Source organism: Pygoscelis adeliae, unplaced genomic scaffold (genome assembly GCF_000699105.1).
Source record: "Pygoscelis adeliae isolate BGI_AS28 unplaced genomic scaffold, ASM69910v1 Scaffold120, whole genome shotgun sequence".
NCBI classification, from domain to species: Eukaryota; Metazoa; Chordata; class Aves; order Sphenisciformes; family Spheniscidae; genus Pygoscelis; species Pygoscelis adeliae.
Genome location: NW_008824032.1, coordinates 8,737,581 through 8,758,604, shown reverse-complemented (window position 1 = coordinate 8,758,604; position 21,024 = coordinate 8,737,581). Strand labels below are relative to the sequence as shown.

Sequence of the window (21,024 nt, the reverse complement as noted above, 5' to 3'; positions counted from 1 at the left end):
CTGGTGGATTTCCCCCCCCGCCTCATTATGTGACAAACTGGTTTTTAAGGACAAAGAGACTTGAGGTGCCTTTCCCTCCCTTTGCAAGATGCAAATATTTTATTCCGCAAAATATGAGCTATTAAATTTTAAAATGCTACATTTTTAGACCAATTGTGGTGATTTCATCATGGAATTATAGGGGTTCCAAAATTATATTTTGCCCAGTGAGGTTAGAATAAGCATCTCTTCATTGTGGTATTTTAAAGAAGTGATAGGCAGACTTCTACATGCAATTCAGCAGTTCATAATGATATTGTATTGAATTTAGAGTATTTGGCCAGGAAATAGGTTTATTAATAAACTGGTGGAGTAACTGTATAGCCAGCTGCTTTGAAGTAGTGCTCAGTCATTTAATTTCACATTAATTTTTGATAATAAATCAAACCTGTTTAGTGTATTAAAATTCCACTTGGTGTGGATTCTTAGACCTCTGCGGTCTTTTAGTGACAGAATGGATTTTGAGACATTAAAGTGTTTACTTTCTGTACTTTCATTTGCATTGCACTCCACTCCTTTTAATAATTAAACGATCATTTAATACAATTATAATATCTGAGGTTGGGATTGGAAGCAGTTCTTTTTCATCTGTTTCTCATCGTCTGCACAGTTGAAGTTTCTCAAAAGAAAAGAAATAAGAGCTGAATAACCTAAACTATCCAAATTAGCGCACTTTTTCTTGGTGACAAATAGCCCCCTGGAAGGTATCGGTTAATTCAGTCTCAAATCTTTAAGAGGGAATTTTGACAGAGCTCTGTAAATGTAGAAGGTTAAACAGAGTAACCAGAGAAAGGTTCCTAATGAAATCTTGGCTTTGGTGGTGAAAACGTCTGACTAGTTTTAATAAAATCTTGATTACACTGCATTCATGAGGATTTCTGCAAGTCTGCCCTGATGACATATAAACTTTAAATTAGGTGTAGTCAATAAAAGGCCACCTAATATGGTTTCATATTTTGAGAGGTTTCCCCATAATTACCCCAGCTAGTTAGTCTGTTTCCTAACTATTTTGGAATCTGCGTGTGCTGAAAAAAATTGTCCTGCAAAAGATGGTGCTTGTACAGCATGTAATGTGAAGTGACCTGGCAGGGACCTCCTCCCCGCCTCCTTATTTAGTGACCTTCCACCAGTGATGAGACTGCAGCCCTGCTCCCAGCAGCTGGTTTCTAAATTTGGTCTGACAAATGGTATCATAAAGGTGGCAGGTGAGGTTAGGAGATCTGATCAGAGCATGCTGATTTAACAGCCACCAAAAGGTACAAAAGAGTATAAGGAAAAACAATCAAGTGCTGTCTCTTTATCATTGTATCAGCTTTCTTTGCATGGTCCCTTATGAAAGCCTTTACTGATGGCTTTCAGCTATGTATCATTATAATACCTACAATAAGCATTACATAATAGGAAAAATATGCCACGCTGAGCAATGAAACTGGTGTTAGCCAGTCCTGTGGCCCATATCAAAATGCTCTCGCTAGCATTCCCTGTAACAACACTTCCTCAGATGTAATGGACTACAGCATATCATCAACTTAAAGTTCATACATCTGCCTTAATGTTTTTTGCATAACCCTGTTACAAGTAATGGCTGTGACTACTCAAGGGAAAAAGAATCCATTTTTTTCCTCTTTAAATGGTAGTTCAGGCATTCTTCAAGCATATCCTCTGCCATTGCTGTGTTTGTATGGCTAGATAGGCAAATCCTCTGTGTGTTTGTGTCTCAGGTGGTAAGGAAAGGGGAAAAAAACAATTAAAAGAAAAAGGAAAACACAGTCATGATAAAACCACAAGAATTAACTAGAACAACTGGGTAGACAGTTAGTAGCACTGAATTGATTTTTTTGTTGTTGTTGGGTCTCTTTTTTAACAGTTCAATAGATTGCAAGTTGTCTCCTATTAATGGTGCTGTTTTATAAGAAGGAATTTGCAGAATAAATGTATCTGAGGTCTTTCACTAGGATGGCAAATGCTTATTTCAGAAGGACTTTAGATGTTAGGATCTCTGAAACAGGTCTTCTCCCTTACTGTAGAGCGATATATCAGTAGATAGTTGGGCTGGAAATACAAAGATGGCATTGGAAATCAGACCTGCTGCCTTGATGTGTCAGACTTTCAGTCTAGGACAAGTCGAGGACTCAGGTGCTTACCTGAAACAGGGCTCCACTTTTGTCATAAAATTATTCTTAAATATTTTAATTCCCCTAAAGTTACAATATCGTATTCTTTAAGGTGCTAACTGAAAAAAATGTCCCTTAGCAGGTACCTGGTATCTTTATTTGGATGGTTCTTTCCTGTGTTTGCTTACCAAAGGTAAAGCATAGAAGTTAATTTCTGCGTGGGATTGAAATATTGCAAGCTTTCTCCAGGTTACAGGTTTTCACTTGTCGTTTTGAAGAATATTGTTCCAGATACAGGTAGGTGGGATATACGTAGGCTTAGAGACCTTTAGTCATGTATCTTCAGTTTAAAAAGCCCATGGAAAAAAAAGAATATATTCCTGAGACGCTGAGTTATTAAAGGCACATGCCTTTAAATGTGAATGCAAGTTTTGGCCAAATGTGTCACAGAGTACTAAGGTAATAGATGACTAGTTTTTTACATTAATGGCACAGTGAATTCTAGCACACAGGCATTGTAAAGAGGAAAATGACTGGTGACCGTGGAATGAAAAGATGGACTTTTAAATGCTTGCAGTGAGGGCTGGAGAGGAGTAGAATTGAGGCTGATTACTTAAAAGCAACAAGTCTGACCACTAACTGGCCATTTTGGTTCATGATTGTTTTATTTAAGTTTTAGATAATTACCTGAGAGAGTAAATTGGCTCCATAAAATTAGTTATGAAGGATGGTGAAAGGCATTATACTGTAGCCACAATCAAGGTCTGTCTGGCATTCAGGACCTGAAGAAAAGTTGAAAGTTGTACATGTAGCTGTGCATGGTGTTTGCATACAGTGTGGGAATGATTTGCTTCAGCTGGCTTAGAAGTTCAGCATCTGCTGCGTGCGCTTGGGTCATCAGCTTCTTCTAAGCATAAGTGGGCACCCATCATCCTGTCCAGTACTTGGCTCTGCTCCTGCCAGGCAGAGCAGTAGGAAGGACAGCCCATGGGGCATGTATGCATGCGCAACAGTGACTGCTGTAAACATTTATGTCTGCTTCAGCCTGTGCATTGGTAAGCAGGACATAACAGAGACCCAGTTACAATCTTGTTTACCCAGTCAACATGTTTTAAAATATAAATATTTTTATTCTTTTTTTGGATATTTGTCAACTGCATCTTAGGTTCAGTGGGAAACTTATACTGTAATGCTTGGCAGCACTCGTATGTTATGAGGATGGTGCCGTGAGAAACAGGATGCCCAGGTCCTAGCTTGTTTAAACAATCTGTCTAGGTTTTACTGCCATGCTCAACACCATGGTACGCAAGTGGTTACCAAGCCCTCTGAGCTGCAGAGGCAAGGGCTGGGTAGGCACTCAACCTTATTATTTTAAGGATGGAATTTAGAGGCCTTTTGCCCTGTACCTTGGAAGAGTTTTCCCTGATACAGCAGTTTTGCCTCTTGCCTGGGGTCTGAGGTGGAATTCCTCAACTGCCTTTAAAGTTGCTGGCAAAGTGACCTTGATGAAAATTGCATCAGGTATTGTACTGGGGGATGACGCAGTATTAATGCGTTGACCTAAAACTTCAAATCCTAAGGTGGAATAGAGTGGTGGCTGTATAAGAAGCAAGTTAACCAACTAGTCTTGTTAAGTGTCTTTGTCTGGGACATGCTGAGGGGCCAGACGAGTTCTTCTGGGTACTGTTTTGCTAAGCACAGTTCAAATTTGAACAGGCCTTGTCCCAGAGGGCTTGTGGACGGTGTCAATGCAGGGAAAAGTGTGGGGAATGCAAAAGTAAAATCAACTGTGCTACACCTGTGAAATCAGATTAGTGTTATGATTTTTGTTGTGTTAGTGAGGAGACAACATGCAAGAAGGAAGGGCTGTTTTAGTGAAGAGGAGAAAAACTAGACAGAGTGAAGGCAAAGCAGAAAAGGGCAGAACATTGAAGCAAGGAAGAACCAGATAACATTCACAAAGATTGCTCTTGCTAACATTGCTTAAATGGCTTATCATTGCTTAAATGGCTTTTGATAAAATAGATTGCTCTTGCTAACATTGCTTAAACGCGAAATGTCTATAAACACACCGAGTGATAACATGTGCTGGAGACCCCCCTATGGCGAGTGATAACAAAATGTGCTGGAGACCCCCCTATGGCGAGTGATAACCAGATGTGCTGGAGACCCACCATATGACGGGTGAATGTGCTGGTTATAAAAGGTCTCCAAAGAACAGTAATGGGGGGGCATGGCTTAGGAGACGACTCCCCATGTTCCCCCAGCGCTGAATAAACATACCTGCTTTACAATTCTATCTGAGAGTTGTGAAGTTACTTTTCCGCACGTCAAGCATATAGTTAATGGAGCTAAGATTAAGACTGAAACAGGGTGCAGAGGTTTGAGGAGGCAGAGAAATATAATGTTGAAGTAAGGAATAAGGGTAAACCTAATGCTTGTACTGCATTTGTACATTTTGGAGAGTGCATCCTGAATGCCATACATCTTGCGCTCCTACAATAACTTTCTCTGAAATGTTGCGTTGGGAAGGAGGGATGCTAAACTGTCCAAAGGACAAGCAGAACCTGCTGAAAGTAGTTGTGCCCATTTGATGAAAACTTGAGCTTTGGCATCTCTCTAGTCTCTGCATGGGTCTGGAAGCAGCTTTCCTTTTCCTTCCCAATCTCAAATGCTTCACAATCAGAATTCCTAATACTGCAGTCACACTGTTATAAGAAAGCTATAGACCACACTTGTTGTTCCTGTGTTAGCTGCAAGAGGGATGAGACTTTTCTGTAGACACCAGTCTTAAGGAGGCTAGGAGCCAGCTACTGTCTTACAGTCTGTCCCAGGTATACTCCCCTCACCCCTGGCTTTGGAGTCCAGCCCTTCACAGCTGTCTGACTCTTCTGGGTTAACTTGATCTAACCGCAGGGTGAGTCCCAAACTCTCCAGGTCCCTAGGTGCCTCCAAACAAGCCCTAGTCCAGGTCTGCATCCTTTCCCACTGTTTCCTACCCTGAGATATGTCCTGAGAAGGGGCTCTAGACCTTTTTGTCTCTGCTGGATGAAAGAGTCACTTCAGTGGGCAAAGAGTAAAAACCTGAGGGACAGAGAAGCAGCACCTTATGTGGACTTTTCCTGATTCAAAACCAGTTGACTGTTTTCCTGTGTGTTCCCAGCTCTGTTGCCTCCTATATAGGATGCTCAGTGATCCTCCATTGTACATGTGCAGCTTTGAAGGTGTGTCCATAAGCATTTGCAAGGAATATAGAAGGTAAGTGGTAATAATATGATAGCCAGCAATATTTATGATGGCAAGTGAAGCTCAGGAAGAAATTTTAAGGCTATTTCTATCCTTTTTGTCCTGGTCCCCCCTTCCCTCCCATTTTGGCACCCAAGACTTAGAAAATGAACCAAATTAGAGTGTTTTGGCTTCTGTATTTTGTGCAGGTTGTGCTGCTTCTGTTAATATACTGGAGAGAGCGTCTACACAGTCTATGTCCCACTCTCCCATAGCTACATGTCATTTGGATAATACCACCATAACAGGCCATTTCAGCCTCCCAATGGCTGTCCTTGCCAGTCTGTTGTGCAAAATGGTCTCTTTCACCCTTCATCGGAGATGGAGACATGTGCAGAGTACTACAGTAAATAGACCATAGTTTGTTTGCTTAACCTTTGTCTGGCTGTATTTCAAAACTTACAATTTATCTAGTAACTTTTTCAGGAGGCTGGGATGTTTCTAGGCAGCACAAGCATAGATACCACATAGCAGAGTTAGTTGGGAGGGCGTGACTAATGGGAATGGGAAGATCCACCATGACTGTGGTTTTAACTCCCAGATTTCCCCCATGAAACTTGTGAACTTATCCTGGAAGCTGCCATCGCCTTCCAGGCTCTGTCCTTCCCCTTGGTGTGCTGGGATCTCTCTGCCTCAGGGTTCAGCACCCACCCTGCTATGTCCTGTCCCAGCTCTACTCCTGGTTTTCCTCCCTCAGCCTTGTGCCTGCTTCAGCTCGGTTGCTTCTGCCCCACAGTGACAGACACAGCAGAGAGCTGCAGTGCAGGTCTGTGACTCGGGGTAGCTGCTAAATCTTTGCAAGAGCAAAGCATGCACATTTAAAATACAGAAGTGGACATTCCAGTGGGTGCTATAACAGAGTGCTTTTTTACTTTTGCCTTTATTGGCCCCCCCAATGGATTTAATAATGTTTTCTTTCTGGTTTGGTTTTTTTTTCCTACCCTGTCTACTCAAGACTCCTACATTCTATGAATATTTAAAATAGGACTATTCAGCCTGCAAAGCTGAAAATGTACACAAATTAGCAGTGGGGGAGTTGGGTTTTTTTGAGTTGGATGTGTGTGTTGGGTTTACAGTATCCAGGCTTCTGGTCTTGTTGACATTTGGGAGGGGATTCTTTCTTCCTCCGTGTGTATTCTGTCCAGCAAGTTGACAGTCTGATATTGATTAGGGCTTTTAGATGCAACAGGAATACAGCTAATAAGAAAATAATGAGTTGGTGTGTACTTGTGTGCAGTGCTATCCCCTCATGAATTGTCTGACTGCCAAATATATTAAGAGGTTAACAACTCAGAGGTATTCTTCTGGAGGGGTAGTGATGGAGCCTGGTGGTTTTGCAACTGAAGAGCGAGGGGTTTAGAGCCAGCTGTGCCAGTATATGAAGTTTATCTCTCTATTGTGCCCATTATCATGAATTAGTTACGCTGAGGTGATACTCAGCAAGAGGCAGCTAGCAGTGAGACCAGAAGGGTCTTGAGATGGTTAATGGCAGGGTAAAGAAGAAGAAAGGTGATTTTCCAGTTTGTGCTGCCTGTTCCACTTACCCTTTCTGTGCAGCGAATAATCCCATAGTTAACTGTCAGTAATTTACCATATTTGGATTCCCGAAACAAAATACAATGTTTAGTTCAGCTTTGAATGGCAAGCAGTTACTTATGGAGCTTAATCGTTTTGTTTATGTGTAGCTAGTTACTTACCATGTGGTAAGAACAATAGGCTGACTGGCTTGTTTAACACGTGATCAGAATGAGATAAAACACAGAAAATAGTGAGGCCGTATTTCTTAAACAGACCACACATCGGATGCAGCCTCCTTGGCTGGTTGCAGTGTAGAAAACCTGCTGCATGGCATACCCTTTGTTACAGCTGTGTGTCTTTGCTGTATGTCCTCACAGTCTGATCTGCAGCTAAAAGCAAGTGATATTTCTTGGGCCTTTCTGTTTCACGTTGACTAGGCACCTTTCTGAGAGTTGTCTGACTCAGTGACCAGACCTGGCAAAGTGCACGCAGTGAACATGAGACCATCACCTGAGGCTTTGGCCTCACTTTCCCCCACAGCTTAACCTGGACTGCACCCATTTTGCAACAGAGGCAGCTGCTTTTCTTCTCTTCAGTAAGGAGGCAGGGCAGGTACTTGGGGGGCATGAGCCTTGATTTCTCAACCAGCCATGTCTGTCATGTGGGTTGGGGAGCAAAACAGAGGTTGTTCCAATTAAGCCAGATCTCTGCCAGTCAGCCATGCCTGCTACTGACAGCAGACCTTTTAACAAGGGTGCTCCAACCGTAGCAGAGCACTGTTCTTGTCACGCAGTCCTCCAACCACAGGCACTACCCTGTGATCCAGCATGACAGGAGTGCATGACCCAACATGTGCTTTCCTGCCCAGAACTTGAGATGTTCATTGGCAGGGCTGCCAGACTAACAGAGACAAAAGAAATTTTTTGCTCAGGACTGGAGCTCACACCCTGATGGAGTCCCTTGCATCTTGGGGGGCGGGGACGGGGCGTGGGGTGTGGGGCTGAGGCCAGGTCTCACTGCGTAGCAGAGCTTTTCTGAGCTCTGAGCAGAGAGGACATTGCAGAGATTTTTCTGTTTGCTTCTTCATTTCACTAGTGGCTTTTCCCCTCAAAACATCTGACCTAAAAGTCAGAAAGTTTGCAGAAAAAGACTTATAGTTTGTTCCTCAGGTAGTTTCTATTGGTGGAAGGGTGTAACAGAATTCTCTCTTACACCTACTGGTACCTAAGGACTAAGGTAGATGTTCTCCATTAACTTGCCTGAAGTTAAGTAAGCTGTAGCCTTGTTAATAGCGGACACAGGCATACCAGCTGAGCGAGCCTTCCTGCAAACTGGAGAACAAGTTGCTAACATCTCTTATTTTGTGAATCTGTGTGCAGCTGGGAATGAGAGGCCATTGAAAATATGCACAGAAAATGTAAGTGCAGGACAGCACCTGTAAGCCTAAAATGTTCTTTATCTTACTTTTCCATGATTGAATTGTCATCTGACTGGCACAGTTGTGTGCTCAAATCTTAGGTGCAGTTTACAGTTGTCACCTCCACTTGAAGAGATGTGAATGGAGGCTGATATCCTTTAGGGCAGTATATCTCCACAGCTGTTACTCATCCCTCTTAGATAGAAGCAAGGCTATCTCTTGCTTGCAGAGATAATGCAAGGCAGAAATATTTCCTCTTTGTGTATGTTTGTGGCACACAGAAACCACGTCATGCAAATAACTCAACAAGACCACAATGAGTGTGGTATTCTAGAGAATACTAAAAGTATCATTACCTTCCCAAGCCTTCAGACTATGAAAATAAACTTTAAAAGTCTACTGAAGATTTAAGCAGTAAGAGCCCCTTCCCCTCCACCATCACCCGAATATAACATGAGCTGCTTCTAGAGCTGGAGGCCTTCTCAATAAAGACTATCACTTGTTTTGAGTTTACAAGCATTTACAAGTACAATATAAATTGAAAGGTTAGCATGTCTGCTCTTGCCTTGTCAGTCTTCTGCTTTTGTAATGCACAGCCCAGTAGTCATCACAAAAAAGAAAACCTTCAGAAATGTGTCTTTGAGGAGGGAAAAAACCCCACAAGGATCAATCATATTCCTCACAATAATTCAGCATCTGAGTCAGGGGTTCCCAGAGGCTGACCTGGAAAGCTGCTAAGTATGACCCTCAGAGGGATTTTCAAATTGTGGCTGTACTGCACTGTCATGCAGATTGATTTTTGTTATGCAGCCCCTAGCCTGATGTCCCACCCATTAAGTTGCCCTCCATGGACAACACTCTGGGAACCCCTGAGTTCATCATCCAAGAAAATCTTTATTTTGGAAGACAGACTGAAAAAGATAATTATTTTGTCAAGTATTACCACACCTCTGCAAACATACAGTCTTCTCGTCTGGATGATCTCATGCATGTATTTGTCAAAGTTCTTGCTTTGCTTTGAGACAGCAATTGCAGCAAAACAGTAATATATGCAATATATAAAAAGTTTTTGGGTGAGATCCAGTACAAGCATCTCATGGTGAAATCATTCTTAATATTATTTAACAGCTACCTGGTGTCTGGTCCAGAGGAACTGGTCACAACTACATCTTCCTTTAGACACTTAAGCGAATGGAACATGTGAGCTTGGATGTTGTGTGAATGTAGGGCAAGGAGGACATGGATCATAATTTGTCTCTCACTAAGAATTGTCAAGCACATTCCTCCTCCATTTTTTGGCAGTGGATTGTTGATACAGTCATAGCTGCTGAACAGGTACGAACTCTTCAGCACTCCTTACCAAAGTAACCTTGTCTGGAAACTCTCACCTTGCTCATTGGGAGGAGAGGGAAGGAAAATTGGAAATCTCTGGCTTAAGGAAAAGCATTTGGTACTATAGAAGTCAAGCAAAGATCAACTAACCTACTGGAGCATCACAGGCTGGAAACCTGAATGTTCTGGCAGATGCTGTCATTTTGGGAACGGAGCAGATGGCAGTCCCACAAAGTCATCAGGGTTTTTCTCATGTAGTAGGAAGTGGCATTGCTGCCCTGGATACAAACATCCTAAGAGAGAAGTGAATGAGGTAGTCAGTGACTCCACAGAAGTAAATGCTTGGACACAGCTGATACTGTGAGTTTTGGAGTGCAAGGTAGCAATACAAGTCCTTTGGAAAGAGTATCAGTGTTTCCAGTGAAAGAGGTAATACCTACCTATGATTAAGTCTTAAAAAACAAACAAAAAACCAAACCACCAAACCCAGCAGTCTTAGACAGTCATTGTTTTTCAGCTTTCAAAACTCTTCTTCTGGAGAGTTTTTGCTAATGGGTGGTCTAAAACCAGGCTGATTAAATATCTGATCTGCCTTCCATCACCTTGGAAACAAGGAATGCCTACTGTGAAAATCGTCTGACCCTGGAGCATCCAGGATGGAAGTTCACATGTAAAATGGACTTTCTCCCCTTTTTTTGTTGCTCAGAGCAATAATGCGAGAGTCCACAGTAAGGTCTGCATTTGCAGGCCGTGTGCATAGTGTAACAAGTACATTAAGGTGGCTTATGGCAGACAGCACTTTATGGTAAATGCTGCACTGGAACTAGGATTGCCCGTGTCTCTACTGCTGAAACTAGGGAAAAAAACTACCTTCACAATCCATAATGCAGAGCATGCACCCATGCAGTTTAGCTCCTTATTTACTCCAGCCAGTTTATTGTGGACCATGGTAACTATCTATGTTATATGTCTGTTCTTGCTTGCATCCCTGGGAGATAAGAGGTTGTGCAGTGGATATATTGACAGCAGGGTTTTTTTCCAAATTCCTTTGCCTTTGTTCTGCTCTCCATGCAGCCCACTTAAGTCATCTCTTTCTGTACTGTTGAGTCTTACAACTTCTTCAAGAGATTTTTCTTTTTTGCTGGGCACATCCATAAAACACAAGGAGTTCTACCTTGTAGTCCTGGGGTAGTTTTGTTCTCCTGGGGTAGTTTTGTTCCCTCAAAACATCAGTCTGCATCCACCCATGTAAGTCATCTTACTTTTGTCCCTAATCTGTCTTCATATCTCCAGGCAACCAAGAGACTGGCCTTTCATCTGTCTTGAACTCTTGACAATTACTCAACATTTGCACAAAGCTCTTTTTCTTCCTCCTGCAGTGAAGATAGTACCAAGTTAGGGTGTGTAATGGGCCAGGCTTTTCACTTTCGCGAGGGGCTGTGATGTGGTGGCCTGAAGATGGAGAGTTCCTCGCTGTGTTTGGCATGGAGGCCTGAGAGTCCTTTGCTCCTTCAGGCCTTTTAGGGTTCTCCTTGTCCCACAGGGACTTTCTTCCCCAGCTTTCCTGACCCTCTACTGTGTGGCCAGGTAGATGTTATGGGCTATGCAGAGCCAATGAGTACAGTAGCTCTAAAACATAGTGGAAAGAAATGGAGCTAACACGTTATGTCTGATTTTCTTTCTTCTTTGTCAGAGGCCGTTATGGATTTAACAGTTTATGATAACTAAAAAGTTACCCTTCTGATCCTGTTTTTTCACTGAATGTTTCAAGAGAGATGCCAGGATTACCACCTCTGGTTTGGTGATTGTAATCTCAACACTTGTGATTGTACAAGTAGGATCCTCAACTTGAGTTCACGGCTTGATGTCCTCTTATCATGGAAATTAAGCTATGCTGAATGAAATGTTTGCATCTGTTTTCTTTCCAAGATGCGCAGCTTGGTTTTGAAGATAAATGCTTGCCATTGGGGCAGCAATGTGCTAGGTTTAAGTTTACTTAGCAAAACTTTTTTATCAGAGTGGCTCATGTAACTTGTTAACATGCAAGAAATTATTCAGCTTTCACTTCCTCCACTCCCATTTCCTGTTTGGATGTTGAAAGGAAGCCCTGATTGCTAATTTGTGATTAGCCAGCAACCCAGAGTGAACTTAATCCTGTGGGTTTGCATGGCGCTTGCCTATGCAGATACCGCCTCTCTCAAGAGTGGGCTGCTGAGTCTCACGTTTCACGGTGGGAGCTGTAAACAATCTGCTCTTCTTTCCGTGAATTCATGGCCTGCCCTCTGAGAACAGAGGTAACGCCTGGCCTGCCAGCACACGGGAGACGATGCTAAAAAGTTGGATGCTGTGAGAGAGAGAAGGGAGGCGTGAGGGGGGTTTCCAGTCTTGCTTGCCCAGGAGATGGCACTGTGCAATAGTGGGATTTTTACCTGCAGTGTTTGTGGTGTGAGCGGATCGTGATTCTTTGAGACATGACAGATGAGTGAGGTTCTTGAGTCAGTAAGAGCAGAGTGACTTGTACTTCTTTTAGGATGCCTCAGCATTCTCTTCTGTGTAAAATGCGTCATACTGTATATGCTGTAGGCAGGTTGGGTTTAAATCTGCTTTGCACCCCTTTGTTAGGGAACTGACCTTTGTGCATGCTCTAGTGCAGTCAGGATCAGAACTGGGTTTGTGGGTGAAATTAATCTGGCCATGAATGAACTGGTGATGCCTTTGGAGCACCCTTACTTCCAAGGCTTTTGTGCAAGTCTTTTGTGTCCCCCTTGATAATTCCCAGACCTACTGACAAAGGAGCCAAAACAAAGAGGTATATACATGTAGTATGCGCTAGAAAATTAGAAGGTTTTGTGGAGCCGCCGTAGGATCCCTCTTTCTGTTCTGCATGCAGTGTGCTATGCTCCTGTTAAGAGTACCGGTTGGTTTGGTTTAGTGCTTGTATATAAAACACACAGAACTTTTTTTAAGGAATCTCTGACCCCACCTGCAAATGCGTGATCTGACTTGAGCTGCCAAATGCAAGCTGACGCAGCTGAGATAAATCTAGAAGAATATTCCTGGTCTTCCTTTTCTTAATGTTGATAAGTTGAGACCATTTCCATTTCTCCCTCCAATAACAGCCTGAGATTGGGAGCCATGCAGATCTGTGGGGAATTCTGATCTTGGAATGGATATACTACTTTACAAAATCTTAGGCAAGCTGATTAACCTTCTTACGTTAATTCTCAAAAAGGTGAAGAGGGGTAATACTTAACACAGAGGTGTTACGAATATGTTCATAATATAACTTAAAGCTAGAAATATTATGTGAATGCTAAATACTTTTGTTATTATTAATGGAATCTTAAGCGGCCTATACATCTATAACAAAGGCTTCTTAGCAAACACATGCCCTTTGAAATAGCCTGACCCTTTCCACTTTTTCAGAGACATTAATAGTTTCCTGGCTCAGTGTTTTAGGAAATGTCGTCATAGTCTGGAGGAACCAATAAAAACATAAGTCACCTATTTTGTCTGATCATTTTATGCCAAGATATTTGAGGCTGGAAGCTGTGGAGGGGTAGGAGGGGACTGCTCCATTTGTGTGGGTGGAAGATGTAAAAGTTTTAATACAGTTTTAGTATAACTTTGCATATTAAGACTCTAGAGCCGTGTGAGAAATAGTGTTTTTCGAGTTCACAGGCAGGGGCTCTAGATAGTTCTAGCAACTAGTTAACTAGTTTTTCCCCTTCCTAAGCCATTTATTGCTTCAGTGCCTGATGAAAAGGATGTTGTCTTTGGAGAAGAGTATTTTGTTGGTTTAGGGCTTACATTGTCCTCCAATAGAGGCAAGAGAGCTCTTAAGAAAAGGCAATGCCTTAAAACGAATGTTGGTAAACGATTATGGAAATATGATTGGTGGGACAAGAGCTTATTGGGTATGGTCAATGCAGACCGTTTCTCACTAGTAGAAAATGTAATTACTTAAATTAAGGAACTACTGTGTGAAATCTCAGTACAAAGCATCATTACATGACATTGTGAAAAGCAAACCATGAGTGTCTGTAACAGGCATCTAGTGACACTGTTCTCCATTATAAACGCCAGCATTTACGATGGGCTAAATCCTGCCATCCTTACATGGTTTTGATTCTCTCCTTTCCGAGGCAAAGCCTCTAGCAAGCATGTTAGCAAGTCCTGACCATGATCTCTTGGGTTTGTGGAGAGCAGACATGCATGGCAGTTTTTCCCCTACTGTGCTGTCTCCTCCTGCAAGCTTCAAACAGTCCCTCAGAGGTGGGGAGATCTGTGTTGTTGCTAACGTACGGTTGGTTGCATGGAGCTGGAAGAGACTGCCAGACCCCATTTATCTTCCACCTCTTCCCAGAGCATCCTCCAGAGAAAACCAAAGTTTTTGCCCATTTTTGGGAGGTCATGCACTGTGTTTCCTCTTCTGATTCTATCAGTGTTGGAGACCAGTCTAATGTTTGTCAGCAGTCTAGAGAAACTGAAGGATAACACTTACTTCATCCTGCACAGCTATCTTTTTGGAAATGAACTGTGGCACCAAAAGAGACAACCACCACCACTGCAAGCTGCACCATAATGTATTATGCAGACTCTTCCCCTCCTCATCCACCCCCCAAACTAGAAAAATTAAACATGGTTTCTTCTCCGCTTCTGCTGTAGCCTCAAACGGAGCTGATGTGCAGCTGTCATTCACTAAGGATTCAAACCGTGTTTAGGCTGCAGTTCAGGTACTGCAGACCCCCATTAAAAAAATCATTGAGGATTTCAGAAAGATGCAAAAAGAGGGCATGGGTCCTGAGTTGCCTTGATCAGAGTCCAGTCTGAAGGGAAGGTTGCTACTGATCTACTGCTTTAACATTTTAGGAATGCAGCAAGGTGTTACCACAAGAGTTACACAGGAGGCCAACACCCCACAAATGAACCTTGATGTTAACTCTCCCCAGACATCTGTCCCTTGGTTTTTTTGGAGGCTTTTCTCTCCACCTCTCAATTTAATGTGCCAAATGCTGGTTCTTATTCTTTTTCCCACCCAAGCTGCATGTGTATGCATCAGCCCCGTGGCAGAGATCTTGTGCTCTACTGCTTTCCACTCATGATCACCACTTGGAGATGTTCCATTTAGATTAGCAACAGTGGTTTCCCATTTGTACTTGTTAGGATCTCTTATCCTTTTCTTCTTTGTGTGTACGTTTTGTCAGGTCAGGCCTAGATTTGTCACTGTGTACTGTGCCATGAGATACCCCTTTCAAATTCCCTCTTAAACTGGAGCTGGATCTGTGTGCAGAGGAGTCCCCTGGGCATCAGGATCCCCGAGCACTGGGTGACACCAGGATTGTTGCTCGGTCCTAGAGCACAGTGTGCAGTCTCCAAAGCCTTTACGTGTCTTGAGAATGGCCAAGTTGTGGCACATTTCTTTCCCAAAGTAACACCATCGGAGTTCTGAAGAAACCTGTGCATTGAGCAGGATGTGTAGGTGAAGGGGCAAGTACAACATTGCTATTGTTGTTGCTCGTCTGCACAACAAATTCAGAAAAAAGTGCCCGTGTCAGGTGCTCCTACCAACTACTCTGGGGCTTCTAAGTAGGCAAGGCTCCCCTTCCGACTGCTGTCTGCCATGCTCTGATTTCATCTCAGTCAAGGGGGTGGAGGCCTCAGGGAAGGAGAAGTTTGGCTTTTTCTCTCATCCCTGCTTCTTGGATTGTTGGGGTTTAGGGAAGGAAGAGCTCTTCTCAGTTACGTACTTAGTTCAGTCATTTGCAAATGGGAGCTTTCTGATTTTTACTGACGTGCAGTTAAAACTGTTGTGAGCTGTGCATGTACCTGTACTTTTAAAATAAATAACCCACTCTCTCATCCAGCAGAAGAAATGTGACCTCAACAAGAACCAGATTTAAAAACAACACTATCATTTTAATCCTCAGCTTGCCCCCTGCTCCCCTCAGGGTTTTGATGATGGCTGGAATTTCTTCATTGACTGTAGGGTTTTTTTTAAAAAACAGTGAAACTCTTCCAAACCAGAAACTACCCAATCCCACCCAAAGAGATTTAGTGAAATTGAAGCCGTAGAGAAGATGAAGGCAAGCTATTCCTTACACTGTATCCATATTCTTGTGTCCTAGCATATGACTTGGCCGTAGCAGTCGTGTGAAAATGCATCTGACCTGCATTCTAACAGTTCTGTTAGACTGAATACCCTGTGGTCTCAGTGTTTACAGCAGATACAAGGAAAAAGCCTTGTCTTCAGACATGTCATGCAGGTCCTAGAACAGTTTTGGCTGTACGTAAGAAAAATAATATTAATAAGGCCAAAACCTCTCTGCCAGCTAGTGAAATGAAAATGCTGTACTTCACAGCTATGTCATTGGAGAATTATATTTCATTAGAGCTGATATTAAAAACCCTGATGTCAGTTGTGAAATGTGGCTGACTTCAAATTTGCAAAACACGTAGGAAATTTTTTCGTAATGTGTTGTCACTTTAGAAGTCTGGCAGTCCTTTAGGTTCACTCATAAACCTTTAAGCTTTCAGAAGGGGAAAACCCCAAGGCTATTTCCCCCAAACTTTAAAAGCTTTCCTTCTACTAGCAAATGCCATTTTTATAAAGTATATGCAAGTAACGTTCTGGATGCCTCAAACAGCAGCAGTGGTTAGGACTTTCAGATTGGAGAACTGGATCAAGTAATAATGAGAAATAAGCTATTCTAGACATTTAAATGACAGCTTTTTAAAAGTCAGTGAGCAGGGTAGAGAATAGCATTCCCAACTATTACTGGTTATTAAATGCAAAAAATCCTGGTTTTTTGCCATTTTTTCCTTCCCATTTGATAGCTTACAGGCTTGCATTACCGGGAAGGAATAAGCGCGTAGCAGTTGCATTGAGTTGGTTCCAGCAGGTCACTGAGCTGCAGAACGGTTTCCATGTTAATCTTGTTTTCACAAAATCCTGAAGTACTTGTAAATAAAACTGTTGTCTGTCTTAGTCACGGTAAAGACATGAGGGGTATATGCATGTGTCAGCTTTTCAAAATTTCACGTTTGTATGACTTTTTTAAAAGGAAAAAAAAAATCTAATTAGCTCTTATTTTTGCTTGCTAGACAATATTTAAATGTCCAATGCAGTATGTGAGTAAGCTTACTTCTGTTACAGTTAGATTTATTGTAGGAGATGGTAAATAATACTTCATTCTAGGCAGGTTTTTCTGGTTTGGGTTTTTGCTCTGATGTGGAGAAATCGTGAACATACATACATTGTCATTTGCTAATAGAAAAATATATTGTGGTTAAACAAGCAAATCCAAACTGTTATGGCCTGAAGATGTACTAATGACTAGATGTGTGTCCTTTTCTGCTTGGGTACCTCCAACTCTGAGGTAACCTCAGCTTCACACTGTGCTCCCCATTGAAACCTCCGCTAGGCAGTAGCCAGTGCCTGCTACGTCCAGTCAGAAGCAACGTTGGTGCTGTACCACCAAATAAGACTTTTAATGGCAGAGTTCACCTGTTTATAATCAGAGTGTGTGTGGGGAAAAAAATAATCTCCTTTCTTCGCATTGATTTCTCACCAGATTTTTAAGAGCTTACTATCTTCAGGACTTCTCTCTCTCTTTTGAAACTGGCCAGCAGTGATAAGGGACAATGGCTGATAGACAGTTGTAAAACATGTCATGCAAGACTTCCTTTAGGAAGGAGTCTTGAATCAACCTTATAAAACCATTCTTACAGGTCTATCCAATTGTGCATAGCATTTCTTACAAATTCACTGCTGTTAAGGGCGTTAGAGTGGTCTTAGTAGTGTGAAGGCTGCTCAGTGACACACAGGCCTGAAATGCCAGTTAATAACTGACCGGGCAGATTCAGCTTTTTAATTTTGAATATGTCAGCTGATTTCTGTAAGCAGATCATCATCTCTTTGGTGAGGGAAAGGAGTGGGATGCATGTGTAAGGGTTAGATCAGCCTGTGGGATCAGGGTCTGGTTAAGGGAGTTTGTATTTATCAGCAGGCTCCAAGGCAGGTAGAAACATGACGGTTTGGATTAGAAGTCCCTGAAGCGTGCATCTGTTCAGCTTGCGAACTTCGTGCACTCAGGGACTGTAAAATCAGGGAGAAACCCACCTTTTTTGTTTTCTTTTTTTCTTTCTTTTTTTTTTTTTAAATAGTAAAGGCATTGAAACACTGTCTAGAAACAGAAAACATTCCCAGCTTTTATGGATAAGTGGTCAGCTGGCTTCTTGCTTGTTCCCTTACAAGCAATGTTCTTAATTAGATGAAGTTGCTACTATTTCAGGTCAGTGTGTGTGCGTGTTTTCTCTTACAGTTGCCACGGCACTGGTAAGCCAGACATGTTCTGTAGTTGTGTTTGTCCTCTTATAATATATGAATTTTTATTTTCAGCACTGTATTTGCAACATAATAGTGCTTGCAGTATTTTTCCATACCTCACCGAAGTTGCCCCTGTTGGAGTTACTGCACTCGATTATTTCTCATTTGCCATACAGCAGTCTGTTTTACATGTCCACCTCTGTGTCCACTAGAGTTAGTAGCTCCTAGGGCCTTTGTATTTTGGGTATTTTATAGCTTAGTGGATACTTAAGGTTAGAGACATTATGTCATGGTTGCAATCTTACATAAACATAAACCATAGAGCCTAATCTAGCAGGTTTTTTATACAACTCAATAAACTTGGCTGAGCTACAGCTTATCTTCTAAGGAGGTGCCCAATATTGATTTAAAGGCTTCAGGTGATGGAGAATCTAACAAAGATTTAACTATACAAGTTATAGCTAATAAGTTGTTACTGAACTCTGTCACTGTTAAAAAATGTAGCTTTACTTAAAACAAAGTGCAGCAAAACAACAGCAGCAGCAACCAGAGCCAATATCAACCATATCTCTTTCTTCCTCTTCTCTCTCTATAGTGAGATTTTCATCATGCTGATTGAAATCAAATACCTCAGTACTTCAGCTTTCACTTTTTGCTATGACAGAAATAACTTTAGGGAAGTCTGAAAGGTTTCCCAAGTAAATTTCATGATTTGGAGCGTGTTAGAATATCTAGAAATGAGTCAAGTGTAGAGCAGCCCAAGACACACTGACACCGGTGTTGAGCCCAGCTTTCCCCTGCTATGAGTTCCCATTACTTTAATGACACCTATAGTTGGTTCATTGAGAATCATACGGTCTTACTAGCTGACATTAGTCTGCTTACCACAGAAAAAATTGTAGTGAGGTGTCTGGGAGTGTCTTAAGGCTGTCTTACTGTTACCCCTGCATGCAGGATTCAGGTGGAATATAGTATTGAAGAAAGCAAGAATTTTATAGCAGTTTTTTTTAAAGTAGGATATTTATGTTGCTGTCTTATGTTTAGCCAGACCAAGTAAAGCAAATCTGTTTTGCCTTTGCATCTCTCTGTTTTGTTCTTTTGGGTTTTTTGTTTTTAAAGTAGCATCCCTAAGAGTTGCTGGTGGCTCTGGTTAAAGTCACTGGGAACACTGGAAATATGGATCAGCTTTGGAAGAAACAGTGAAAAGGGAAGAAGCCCGCAGTTACCAAAACAGACTTGGTTGATGCTGAGTCAGCAGAAGGTTGTAGACCAGTTCATCAAGTTTATTAGCAGTGGATGTAAGAAAAATGCAGAAGCATTATCTGCTGCCGCAGAATGCTGGTTTTGAGAATAACAAAAACTCAGTTGTCCCTTTCAGTTACAGCAGTGACAGACCCAGAGGTTGGATTGGGGGTGGCACCAATCGACCATCCTTTTCACGAATTCTCTAAAATTTAATCAGGGGAGAGGGGGACACAAAAACCCCACCCCTCTGTTTAGTCTAAATTTGCTCCTTTTTGGACAGTGTTTAGGGGCCTCTGAATTAAAAATAGTTAAAAATGGAACTGCTGCTTTCAACTGTTTCCTTAAACTTGCTAACCTGAAGTCATCCCTCAGTAGTCTTATGGGCAGAGAAGTCTGCAATAACCCCTTCACGCTTTGCCAACCAAAGCTATTTAAATAAGAGGGAGCTAGTGTTTTCTGTCACGCCTGTTCACATTGGTATGCCCTCATGGGTTGTTTTCTTTTAAGGTATCATGAGATGAACAGAAGAGACTGTTTTTCCCTAGATATGTATACAGCAGTTAAGTTTCTAAACTTGAGACATTGGTTTTCTGAGCATCAATATGATCAACTATCATTCAAGTTAGTAGAAACTTGACTGAGAGTAAGAATCGATCCAAACTCAGTCACAGTGGAGGCAGGTGGGTTGGCGTCCTTTTCTTGGATGAGCCAGTTCTCATCGCAGATGTAATCTGAAGACTATTGCCATTGTTTTGTTCTTAATTTACATGCAGCTCATAAGCCAGTTCTTGTACTTGGTAAGAACATGTGGTCTTGGACCATTTTAAGTCTTCCAGGATTTGGGATTTATTGCTGTTGTAAAAGGCTTTCATGACAGCCTTCCTTCAATTGGTTTTGTGCATTTATTTAATGCTTATTATTTTGAAATTGGTATGCATCACTGCCATTTCCTGACAAATTATGAAACGGGCTTTCTAGTAATCAGTATGTTGGTTTTGTTAAGAGAGGGATCCTTCTTAATGGCCTCTGTTTTCATCTCGTGGCTTGTATGTCTTCTTTAAGTGATAGAAAATTATATTAAGTGGTACAGAAAACCAAGAACTCAATTAACTTCTTCAAGGGTTATGCTAGGAACAGACTCTGCCTGTAAAACAATACAATTATGTGCTGTCAATTAGGAGGTTAACAAGTTTCCAATTTAAGAAACAAGGTGGAAAGGTTGTGAACTGTCTGAAGACACTTGGGGCTGCCTCTTTCCAGGAGCTGCAGGTCAGCAAGGTAGCCCACCGTCGTATAGGTAAACCGGATATTGCGTAGTACCTGGGACCTGTGGGGCTAATGCAGTGTAATGCTGCTGCTGCTTGTTTGTTTATGTACGACTCTGTGTCCCCGTTCTCCCAAATCTTGCCTTCTGAACTGTACCTTAAACAAAACACCTTGCTTGATCCTAATGGTATAGATGGCATTTAGGACTGTGACGCAACTTTTCAGCAGAATCTATAGTCAGTGGTGGAAGCCAGGAGGGCATCAGACTGAAAGGTGTTTGGGCTCTTTAACTTTAAAGAAATAGTAACGTCAGCTGAGCTGAGCTCCCAGATTCACATTTGGCCAAAGACAGATTACATAAGCAGGAGTATTTTTCCCCACGCTTATAAAGAATTGGTTGAAAGGCTTTACGGTTCCCCACAAGTGCACTGCGTTGCTGCATGCAGTGCTCGGTCAGAAAGCAAAAATAACTTTCAGCA

The 21,024-nt window shown here is 42.0% G+C and overlaps 1 long non-coding RNA gene across 1 annotated transcript in view; it reads right to left on the bottom strand.

Moving 5' to 3' along the window:
- LOC103921735 overlaps window positions 1-21,024 on the bottom strand; it is a 65,692-nt gene that overhangs the window by 6,406 nt on the left and 38,262 nt on the right. The window contains exon 2 of the long non-coding RNA XR_663860.1: window positions 9,852-9,998. This is a non-coding gene — a long non-coding RNA (uncharacterized LOC103921735). The remainder of the gene's footprint in view (window positions 1-9,851; window positions 9,999-21,024) is intronic.